Source organism: Microplitis demolitor, chromosome 5 (genome assembly GCF_026212275.2).
Source record: "Microplitis demolitor isolate Queensland-Clemson2020A chromosome 5, iyMicDemo2.1a, whole genome shotgun sequence".
Lineage (NCBI taxonomy): Eukaryota > Metazoa > Arthropoda > Insecta > Hymenoptera > Braconidae > Microplitis > Microplitis demolitor.
This window is the reverse complement of record NC_068549.1, coordinates 11058208-11070035: the sequence shown is the minus strand read 5'-3', so window position 1 is coordinate 11070035 and position 11828 is coordinate 11058208. Positions and strand designations below refer to the sequence as shown.

At 29.8% G+C, this 11828-nt stretch overlaps 1 long non-coding RNA gene across 1 annotated transcript; it reads left to right on the top strand.

Annotated features, from left to right (window-relative positions):
• The first annotated feature begins 789 nt into the window (after nt 1-789).
• LOC128667785 (uncharacterized) lies at nt 790-4324 on the top strand. Its single transcript, XR_008403744.1, has 2 exons — nt 790-880; nt 942-4324. It is a non-coding gene; the product is annotated as an uncharacterized LOC128667785 (long non-coding RNA).
• Nucleotides 4325-11828: the final 7504 nt, after the last annotated feature.

Sequence of the window (11828 nt, the reverse complement as noted above, 5' to 3'; positions counted from 1 at the left end):
CTAGACTATCAGAGGTGTGTTCTATAATTATTCTATATTTAGTTATTCGTTACAATTGACATTATCATTTATCGTGAAACATCATTATAATTATTCTAATGCTATATTTCAATATTTCTATTAATTCATTTATTATATGAATCACTCTTTATTTAATATAAAAATATATATATTAACAATAATAGTTAAGTTCCTGTGATATGGTTTTCATTTATAAATAAGATTTATTTATTATATATTTCCTTTTCTTGTTTGCTTATAGAGTATGTATTTGTTTATAACCATATTTACTGTTAACTTTAGAACAAGAGCCTATTCATGATTTTTATGCGTGTGTTTTGTTTAGGTTTTAAGTATCAGGTGACAGAAAACGTTCCAAGACCACTCAAACTGTATTTATGTTTCTCTAAATATAAAATAAAGTTTATCCATCTATTTATTTAACTTTCTTATAATAAAAATATATAATTTAATGAGTATGTGCCACGACGATTTGTGATTTAATTTATTTACTTCATATTGTTAAGACGCAATAAGTGTTGTAGGATATTAATATATTATTTCAAATGGAATTTAAATGCGCGCTTCTTATATATCTCAAGTTTACTAATTAATTAACAGGTGGAGGCACCTGAGGCTGTTGAGGACATAACACCTCCCCCGTTAATGAAAATTCGACATATCGTTCGTCGAATTTTTCTCTCATATATACACATGTATATAACGATATATAATAATAGCTAAAGCTAATTCTGAATGAAATATAAATTCTGCAAGACAATTACCTATATAAATAATACCATTACTGGTTGTTAAATCGTGGTCGCACATTTACATTACAAGTTACAAAAATAATCATTTTTATGATTTAAAACAAACAGTAAATATTAACTCAGGTTACGCACAATATTTATATAACACAAGAATACATATTTTTTAAGGGTGAGCAGCACTAACCGGATGTTCGAATTTATTTTTCTAATTACGTTTGGAATAATTACGTCACTTAAATGATGAAAACCTTCAAAAAAAAAGTTTATCTTAAACATTTTTCGGAAGCTATAAAATTTTTGTAATAAGAATTGATCAATAAATTCAAAGAAAAGTAAAATTTAAAAACTCGTTTAGTACGGCCCAGCCTTATCATTGAGGTCACGGTGTTTACATTTTAGCAAGAGTTTAATCTAGACTATGAAGTATTATACGGATCAACAAGGTAATTTAATTTTATAGAGTCTTTTGACGAATTTAAAGAAAATTTGATTAAAGTTATACTCGGAAATTCTTATTACTTATGTTATATTATTCCAGATATATTAATTTCAACTTGTTTGTATGTACGACTTGGTATGTGGTGGGGTGAATTAGGTAGCTACATTTCATTATTCCAGGTTTCAGTAATTTTATAAGGGCCTATATAGTTACGATCAAGTTCGTTGGTTTTCGCGTCATTTACCAAAAATACCCAATTTCCTTAAGAAAACTTATTAGGGTTTACCCGACAGTCACAATATTCCTTTGATTTGAATGTAGCTCTGTCTGGATTTTCAGCAGCTTTTTAATTGTGTTACTTGACTTATAATCGGCAGACTAGAAATTACACAACAAGTAAGATTGATTTTCTGATTCTTTTCGTCAGCCATTCAGGGTTTTTAGGGTTCTTGTCAGGTTCATCGTCTGAGGAATAAACGTCATTTAATATCGGTTCAGGAAAAGTATCATTATCATTAAAAGAATTGGCAGGGAGGTTGGTTTGAACCGGATATAAGAAAACTAGATATTTATGACTACAAACATTTGTTGCTGATTCCGGAATATTTAAATATAAACTAGTTTCACTTCTTTTAGATAACTTCAATGTTAGTACTTAAGCATGCATTTCTATAATGTCTCTTTCATTTTCACACATTTCAGGCGAGGACGTCCTCTCTGGCATCTCATGCATGGGGGACTCAAACCCCCACACGACATCCGAGCTCGGTACAACAACTGCTGGGTGGTCCAACCACCCAAGGGACAGGGCTAATAAACCCCTCTGAAGAGGGCTGCCACTCATCCAACAACTCGTCTCCCTGGGAAGAGAGTACTGTCCTCGTTCGAGTCTCGCTTTCCGCCTCAACGTCAGGTCGGCGAGTCGTCGGGAAGGCATCTCTATCCTTCAGATATGTGCACAACGTGCCAAGGGTGGCCATAAACTTGCTGTTTACGCCACTATATTTGGAGGGGGTTGTCCAACAACCCCAGGGAGTCGATGCCATAATTTTTTTTTCACACTCTCTTTTTTTTTTATCTTTTTCTGTTTTTATCCATGCTAATACTCAACCTACTATTTCCTATGAGTTTATCCTCAAGAAGCGGTTTCCCAAGCTTTGTGTTCTAAATCAATAATATATTAAGTAATTTTATGTCAATGGGGTTTCGAGAGAGCGCATCAACATTAGCGTTCAATCGACCTTCCCTATAATTGACTTCATATTCATATTTCCGTACTTCAGCAACCGATGTAGGAGTTAAGATATAGGAATTTTTATTCTATGAGCTCACACCAATGATTTATGATCTGTGACTTTCAGGAGTTCAGGGGCAGAGTAGTAGGAAGGTATTTTCTAATGTCTTCTGGCTGAGAATTGCACCGAGGGCATAAAAAGAAGTGTTTGTTGTCGTGACGAAAAGTTTTGAAAGTGGGGGAACTGGAGAATAAATTAATATCAACTTATAATTAATATCAGAATCTATCGTGAATTAAAATTTCTCCAAATTAAGTAGTTCATCACTATTAATAGTTATACACGGTGAGGTAATATGCTTGTTGTTGTGAGTTTTTATGGAAGCGTCATTTTGAATAAGTTTTGTTTCATTTGGTCTTCTGTGTGGGCTGTATTGTCAGTTTGTTGGTCGTTGTATGCATTGAAATTTTGGTTTGATGTTGTGTTATTTTCTCTAACCCAAGTAAACCTATTTTTGCAGATTTGTGCGAAATGACCAGGCTTAGAACATATTGAACAAATTACGTTCATGGAGTTATTACAGTCTTTTTGTAATGTCCTCGTCCTCCACAAGAAAAACAAATAATCGAATTACGGTCAAGTCGTCTTATATTGTCATTGTTATGTGTCTGAGTTACCCGTACAATAGCCTGGTTATTAGTTGATGATTCCTGTGGCAGTCTGTTATTGTTATGATTTCTTCTATCTCCATAATGATTGTTCGCAAATTTGATATGATTTTGGGAACTACTAATGGAATATTGGCTGGAGTAAGGATTATTACTACAGTGGGAATGTATTTTAAAAAGTGAATTTCTTTGTTCCAATTCTTTTTCTAATTCTACGGCAAGATCTACTGCTCGCGACAGAGTAAGAGGTTTTTGACTAGCAGCCCACAATCCTAACTCTCCCCTAAGACCCCGTACAAAGCTATCTCGAGCTCCTTCTTGGGTACTAGCTAATAACCCGGTTCGTATTTCACCCGAATGCTTATCCATAATTACTTCTGACGTTCCTTGAACGATTTCGTTGATTCTAGTAACGTAATCTACGATGGTTTCACCATCCTTTTAATAAATATTCGAAAGTAACGACTGCCATTGAGATAGAGTTCTACTCGGCACTAAAGCTCTTTTAAGATTTCCCAAAATCCCTTCAAATGCTAATCCCGATTGATTTGAAATATATTTGCTGGCTTTACCCAATATACGAGATTTTATCAACTGAGTTAAATACAATTTACCAGATGGATGTATTAGATTTAAGGTTTGATTATAAAGTTCAATAAAATTATTAACTGGCATATTTTCTCCATTGAATACGGGTATAAGGTTTATAGCGTCTTTGATACTCAAAAATTGGGAATTACTTGTATGAACTAGATTATTGGTAGCATAATTGTGCTCATTATTTCCGTAGCCCGCGAGTACCGGTTCAATTGGTACGCGATTCGAATTATGAACTGGAGTAGCTGGAATGCTAGGGGTTATAGAAGGAGAGATGGTGGAAAAATTGTCATTATTAGTGTTCTGAATGTCAATAGAACTAATCACCACTTCAGTGCTCGCGTCCGAAATGTGTTCGTCTGTAGTCACTAAATTAGACATTTTCGCCTCAAATCATGTTAATGCTTCTATAGTCTTGATTCTATTTGATTACTATATTCAATATATTAAGGAAATACTATATCAAATTACAGTTGAACTTTTAATTATAATTATTAAGATTATGGAATTGTAAATAATACAAAATATTATAATGTGTACTTATTTCGACTGAAACTTATGTCTGATAGCAATTTAAAAGTGTTAAATATCAAATAATCGTCAAATTTCATACATGAATAGTTATAGAATTTCCTTTAAAACAAAATGCCTTTAGTTTTGATATAAAATAATACTTCATAGAATGACTTACAGGTTGCAGAATTAATACAAATAAAATACCTTAAAAAAGAAAATAATCACTTTTCACTTTTCACTCGCGAAATTGCCCTTATTAAAATCGCACTACATAATTTCACTTCACTAATATCTTCTGTCAGCATGAAGTTTCCTCCTAGATGACCCTTCGCAGTTGAATTGACCCTCTGGAATTGGAAGATCGCCGATAAACTTACTGGAACGCCGGAACAGATGCAGAATAATACACTCGATGATGCTTTTGAATTTCAAAACGCTGATGGACCAATCAGGATTTTCCAGAACGCTGTTGAATCTCCAGATTTGCGTTGAACCCAATTGGTGTGACTATCCCACCGCTGTCACCAGTTGTTATGTCCTGGGAGGTTACTAGGATCGCAGCTGACGCCACCTCCTGGACAGTGGGTAGTTCGTTGTCACGCGGGACCAAATTTTGAATTTGAAAACAGTGGATAAATTTATTGTTTACTACGATGATGATGATTATGATTGTTATTTAATGAAATAATTAAACTATGATTAAGGATAGATGTAATTGATAAAATAACTTTTATCTGAAGACTGAATTTTATTATAAAGTATGAATAAAACTTGATCAGTAATAACAGTTGTATTCGTAAAGAGTTCTCGGAGAGAAGTCAAGTTACATCAGACGGCAGAGAGATCTCGGACCTCCACTCTCCAACTTCTCCCCACTACTCTCATGTTCACACTCATGCTTATATGTATAAATACTTATATATCTATGTTCTTTACTAAATATTATACTTATACATTTATACTTTCTACTAATACGAATTGGAGATATAAGCTTATACATTTACGTTCTTTACTTTATCCATTCTATATCTTCTTATTACTTATATTATTTATATTCTATTTTCCCGTACTTGGATACAATCATTCGGTTAAATATTCTAGACTATCAGAGGTGTGTTCTATAATTATTCTATATTTAGTTATTCGTTACAATTGACATTATCATTTATCGTGAAACATCATTATAATTATTCTAATGCTATATTTCAATATTTCTATTAATTCATTTATTATATGAATCACTCTTTATTTAATATAAAAATATATATATTAACAATAATAGTTAAGTTCCTGTGATATGGTTTTCATTTATAAATAAGATTTATTTATTATATATTTCCTTTTCTTGTTTGCTTATAGAGTATGTATTTGTTTATAACCATATTTACTGTTAACTTTAGAACAAGGGCCTATTCATGATTTTTATGCGTGTGTTTTGTTTAGGTTTTAAGTATCAGGTGACAGAAAACGTTCCAAGACCACTCAAACTGTATTTATGTTTCTCTAAATATAAAATAAAGTTTATCCATCTATTTATTTAACTTTCTTATAATAAAAATATATAATTTAATGAGTATGTGCCACGACGATTTGTGATTTAATTTATTTACTTCATATTGTTAAGACGCAATAAGTGTTGTAGGATATTAATGTATTATTTCAAGGTGGCTTTTAGGGTTATTTCGTACATCTAACATCGTGGCGCTACCTGTCAATACCTTATTAGCAAAATTTGAAAATCGGGTTTTTAACGAATGGAAACATATAATTATTTTTAATCGGAAGATTAATTATCGTTATACAAAAAAAAATATTATTTTCATTGAAGACTACTAATGGCAAATCTAGTTTCTTAATTACATTTTTATTATAAATAAATTACTGTTTTCTTTGTTTTAACCGGCAATTATCGACAAATGATTTCCTAGTGATTTAAATGGAAAAATTAATAAAATATCGAAGTAGAGGGGTCAAATGGAAAAAATTAAAGGCTAATTTTTATTTTCTTTTTCATAATTAAGCAATTAACTCACAAACAACTTTGATAGACCGACATTGATCGACAAACGACCAAAAAACGATTGCAATCAGAATAAATCAGATCGGTTTACATTGAGTTTTTTTATAATGAGGAGTTAAGTAAGTGGAGCTGAGATATACAACTTCAGCCATAAGCGATTTCTGATAATCAAGTTGGAAGCGAGCTAGTGGCAACCAACTGCAGCAACTTGTTATCAAGTTGGCCGCAAAGTTTGTTGGCATTTCCATAAGTTGACGGCAATTAGTCGCCTATTTTCTGAGAAAATGTGTGCCAGCAGCTGGCATTCCCTTAGTTGACAGGGTTGACAGAAAGTTAACTTCAATTTTCTCAGAAAGTTGGCGTCAGGTTGCGGCAGTCGATTATCGTCAACTTTCTAGGAATGTTGGTAACAACTTGTAGTCAATAATAACGTCAAAATTTTGAATTTTGTTCTGTTGTATATAAAGTTATATCCGCTAAACAGTACCAAAATCGGGCAACTTAGTGCTATATATATATGTATGTATAGATATAAATGTAGATCAGTTGAAGTATGTTTACGTAGTAATTGCTTCAAAAATACGTATAATTATCTCTAATTAAGTAATTATTATTGACTAACAATTAATGATGCATCAGATAATTTTAAAAATTTTCAAAATATAATCCGTGATTAACTTTCTTATGTTCTATCTAGCTACCCGCAATGTCTATATTTAAAAACTAACTCTTTAATAAGGGATCTACAGTGTATATATATATAATTTAGTGCTATCTACAGATTAATTAAATTATCATTTTTATTTAGTAATTGCGTTGAAAATATGTATAGATCTCTAATTAATACTTTATTATTGACAAACAATGAATTATGCGTCAAATAATACTAAAAATTGAAAAATATAACAACACTACAAAAAAAAAATAAATCCTACCAAAAACAGATTCTCTGTATAAAGTCGCGCCAAGTACACGTTTAAAATTTTTTAAAAGTAAAAAAAAATTATTTTTTACAAAAAAAATAGTCAAATCGAAAAAATACCAAGTACCTAGTATGATGCAAAATCATAACAAACATGTTCATAAAATTTAAAAATAAATTGTATTACAAAATTTCAATGTACTTGGTGTGCGTTACTACATGTACTCAAGCAAAATTAATTTCTAATAAAATCAAATATGTTTTTTTTTTACTCCTTTGTAAGCACACCAAGTATATTGAAATTTTGTTATACAATTTATTTTTAAATTTTATGAAAATGTTTGTTATGATTTTGCATCATACTAGGTACTTGGTATTTTTTCGATTTGACTATTTTTTTTGTAAAAAATAATTTTTTTTTACTTTTAAAAAATTTTAAACGTGTACTTGGCGCGACTTTATACAGAGAATCTGTTTTTGGTAGGATTTAATGTTTTCCTTAATATTTTTCCATAATAATAACTATAACTTTTATTATTATTATTGTTGTTTTATCATTATTATTAATACTTATATTTTATAACATAAACTTAGTCACTATTATGAGTACATGGTAAAATTCTTCAATTTGTAGGTTATATTTTATTCAGATATTTTATTATAGATATTATTATTTTTAGAGATGTTTATTTTTACATAATTTTTTTTATATACGTGTTTGGTTGGATCCGTGACGATTTGCACAAAACTAGATTTAATGTCCCTAGATCGAGGTCACTATAGTAATGTCTCCAACCTATGAAATAGTAAAATATTAAGAGAGACTACATTACAAGAAAAATAATACTGAGTGTTTTCATGAAGTGTCAAAAAGTTAAAAATCTGAAATAATTGTTATCATATGTTGAAATAAAAGGCAGTATGACAACTTTACTCAGGATTTCTTTACTCAGAGCCATCTGTACTCAAAAGCAGTTCTTGAACCACCAGTTTTGTTTTAAAACTGTACTCAATTCTCTCTTTATTCAAGGACGACTTTACTCAATGACAACTGTACTCAATGACTCAGCCAATAAGAGAGCAGGCGTCGGTAAGAAAGAAGTATGTAGGTCGGTCATTATCATGTGGCGCTGAGTGAAGATTCTAAAATTATCTCAGTATTTAATTAAGATAATGAGATATAATTCAAATATTATATAAAAAATAATTTATAAACAACGTTTATACAATAAAAATATGAAATGTACGGATGTTTTAATAGTTATATAATCATTATAATATTATAATTATGAATTTAAGTATATTTATGTTTTAATTGAAAAAATTTGTTTAAAAAACGTAAAATGTTTATACATTAAATTTTGAAATTTATAGGCAAGGTGTTTTAATAGCTAATTTAATAATTAAAAATAAAACTGCAAGAAATTAATGGTTGTTTAAATTTATTATAAATAAAAATAAATATAAAATGAAATATTAAGGATCCTGCAAAATGAGGTTGAGATGTTCGATGTTGCCAAGATTTGGTAGTTCACCTGTTCACCTGCAAAAAAAAAAAGTAATAATTTCTATTAAAAATCTGGAAAGGTTCAAATATCTATAATTTTCAAACTGTCTATACGGAAAAAAAATTATGGGAATCATTCCTATAATAGTATGGGAACGATTCCCATAATGATATAGGAACCACTTCTATAATATTATGGGAATCGTTCCCATACTATTATAGGAATGATTCCCATAATTTTTTTTCCGTATAGACAGTTTGAAAATTATAGATATTTGAACCTTTCCAGATTTTTAATAGAAATTATTACTTTTTTTTTTTGCAGGTGAACAGGTGAACTACCAAATCTTGGCAACATCGAACATCTCAACCTCATTTTGCAGGATCCTTAATATTTCATTTTATATTTATTTTTATTTATAATAAATTTAAACAACCATTAATTTCTTGCAGTTTTATTTTTAATTATTAAATTAGCTATTAAAACACCTTGCCTATAAATTTCAAAATTTAATGTATAAACATTTTACGTTTTTTAAACAAATTTTTTCAATTAAAACATAAATATACTTAAATTCATAATTATAATATTATAATGATTATATAACTATTAAAACATCCGTACATTTCATATTTTTATTGTATAAACGTTGTTTATAAATTATTTTTTATATAATATTTGAATTATATCTCATTATCTTAATTAAATACTGAGATAATTTTAGAATCTTCACTCAGCGCCACATGATAATGACCGACCTACATACTTCTTTCTTACCGACGCCTGCTCTCTTATTGGCTGAGTCATTGAGTACAGTTGTCATTGAGTACCCTGATAGCCAAGTTGGCGAGAAACTGACGAGAAACTTGCAGCCGCAACTGGAACCAAGTTGATCGCCAACAGTTGGTACCTCCAATAGTTGATGGACATTTTCTGAGAAAGTTGGTGGCAAAAGTTGCTTGCAAAAGTTGGTGATCATAAGTTGACGGTAAGTTTACTTTCAATTTCCTCAGAAACTTGCATTCCAGTTGCGGCTCCATACTGCCGCCAACTTTCTGAGAAAGTTGGCGGTAACTTGTAGCCAAAAGTTGCAAAAGCTGAAGTGGTCGATAACTTGTCGTCAAGTTGGTCGGAAACTAATGAATGACCAACTTTTTCTCGATCAACTCGTGTTATCAGGGTAAAGTCGTCCTTGAATAAAGAGAGAATTGAGTACAGTTTTAAAACAAAACTGGTGGTTCAAGAACTGCTTTTGAGTACAGATGGCTCTGAGTAAAGAAATCCTGAGTAAAGTTGTCATACTGCCAAATAAAATAGAGTTCTTATAACAATGTTACATTTTTTTTATAGATGGCGAGTAAATCTGTAAAACTGAATAAATAACCCTGATGACACGAGTTGATCGTGAAAAAGTTGGTCATTCATTAGTTTCCGACCAACTTGACGACAAGTTATCGACAACTTCAGCTTTTGCAACTTTTGGCTACAAGTTACCGCCAACTTTCTCAGAAAGTTGGCGGCAGTATGGAGCCGCAACTGGAATGCAAGTTTCTGAGGAAATTGAAAGTAAACTTACCGTCAACTTATGATCACCAACTTTTGCAAGCAACTTTTGCCACCAACTTTCTCAGAAAGTGATAGTCAACTTTTTAGATTTACAACTTTTGTCACCAACTTTCTCAGAAAATGTCCATCAACTTTTGGAGGTACCAACTGTTGGCGATCAACTTGGTTCCAGTTGCGGCTGCAAGTTTCTCGTCAGTTTCTCGCCAACTTGGCTATCAGGGAACAAAATACAAATATTTTCGTGGTTAAGTCTGATAATTATATGTACAATGCTGGTCATTAATTCCTTGCGGGTAGTATAGCATCGGGAATAAAAACATCTCGAAAAATGAACATATGCATACTTTTTTTATGCAAATGAATAAATATAAAAATAATAAATTAATAAAAAAAAAAAATGCAATATTTAAAAATTTATGTATATTAATAAAATGTAAAATTATAAATATATATTGTAAAATAAGTGAATAAAAAAAAGTCCCTATAAAAAAATCTCTAGATTTATAAATTACTAAAAGAAATATGAAAATATGGTCAATATTTAAAAATTTGTAAATAATTTTTATGTCTATATGAAAACATTTATATTTAAAAAAAACTAAATTGAAAAGTTAATAAAAAAAATTGCTATAAAAGAAAAAATTCCTACAAAGAAACAGTTGCATAAATAAACATGTACTTAAAAAAAATATGTAAAAATAAACAACTCTACAAATAAAATATCTATAAAAATTCGCCTGTTATTGAACATCTCTATAAATAATCACGTATACAATTAAATATTTAGAGAAAGCATAAATTCTAAAAATGACAGTAGTGTCACCACGTGCTCATAATAATAAATAAGTTTATGTTGTAATATATAAGTATTTGAAATATTAGTACTGATGACAAAAAAGATAGATTTTATTTAAGAATGCAATAAAATAATGATCATTTATTTTATAATTTGTAATTTTTTACCTTCCTGCTAAGAAAGTCGACGATTTTCGAACAATTCGGGAAGTTATTGTTTTCACCCCGATTTGCGAAAATCGAAATTTCATTAGATGTCGACGTTTTGAGGTGTTTTCAGGTCCTAGGAAGCTATTCTGACTATTTTCAGAATGATGTACGTGTCTGTATTCGATTTCCGCAAATTTTTTTTTTTATAGCAATTTTTTTTATTAACTTTTTAATTTAGTTTTCTTGAAATATAAATATTTTCATATAGACATAAAAATTATTTACAAATTTTTAAATATTGACCATATTTCTCTTAGTAATTTATAAATCTAGAGATTTTTTTATAGGGACTTTTTTTTATTCACTTATTTTACAATATATATTTATAATTTTACATTTTATTAATATACATAAATTTTTAAATATTGCATTTTTTTTTTATTAATTTATTATTTTTATATTTTTTCATTTGCATAAAAAAGTATACATATGTTCATTTTTCGAGATGTTTTTATTCCCGATGCTATACTACCCGAAAGGAATTAATGACCAGCATTGTAGTTCTACTATAAAACTTAGCCAACTTCTCATTTAGCTGGTTTACATTTAGCCACTTTCATTGGTAGGCTTCCTGATGGT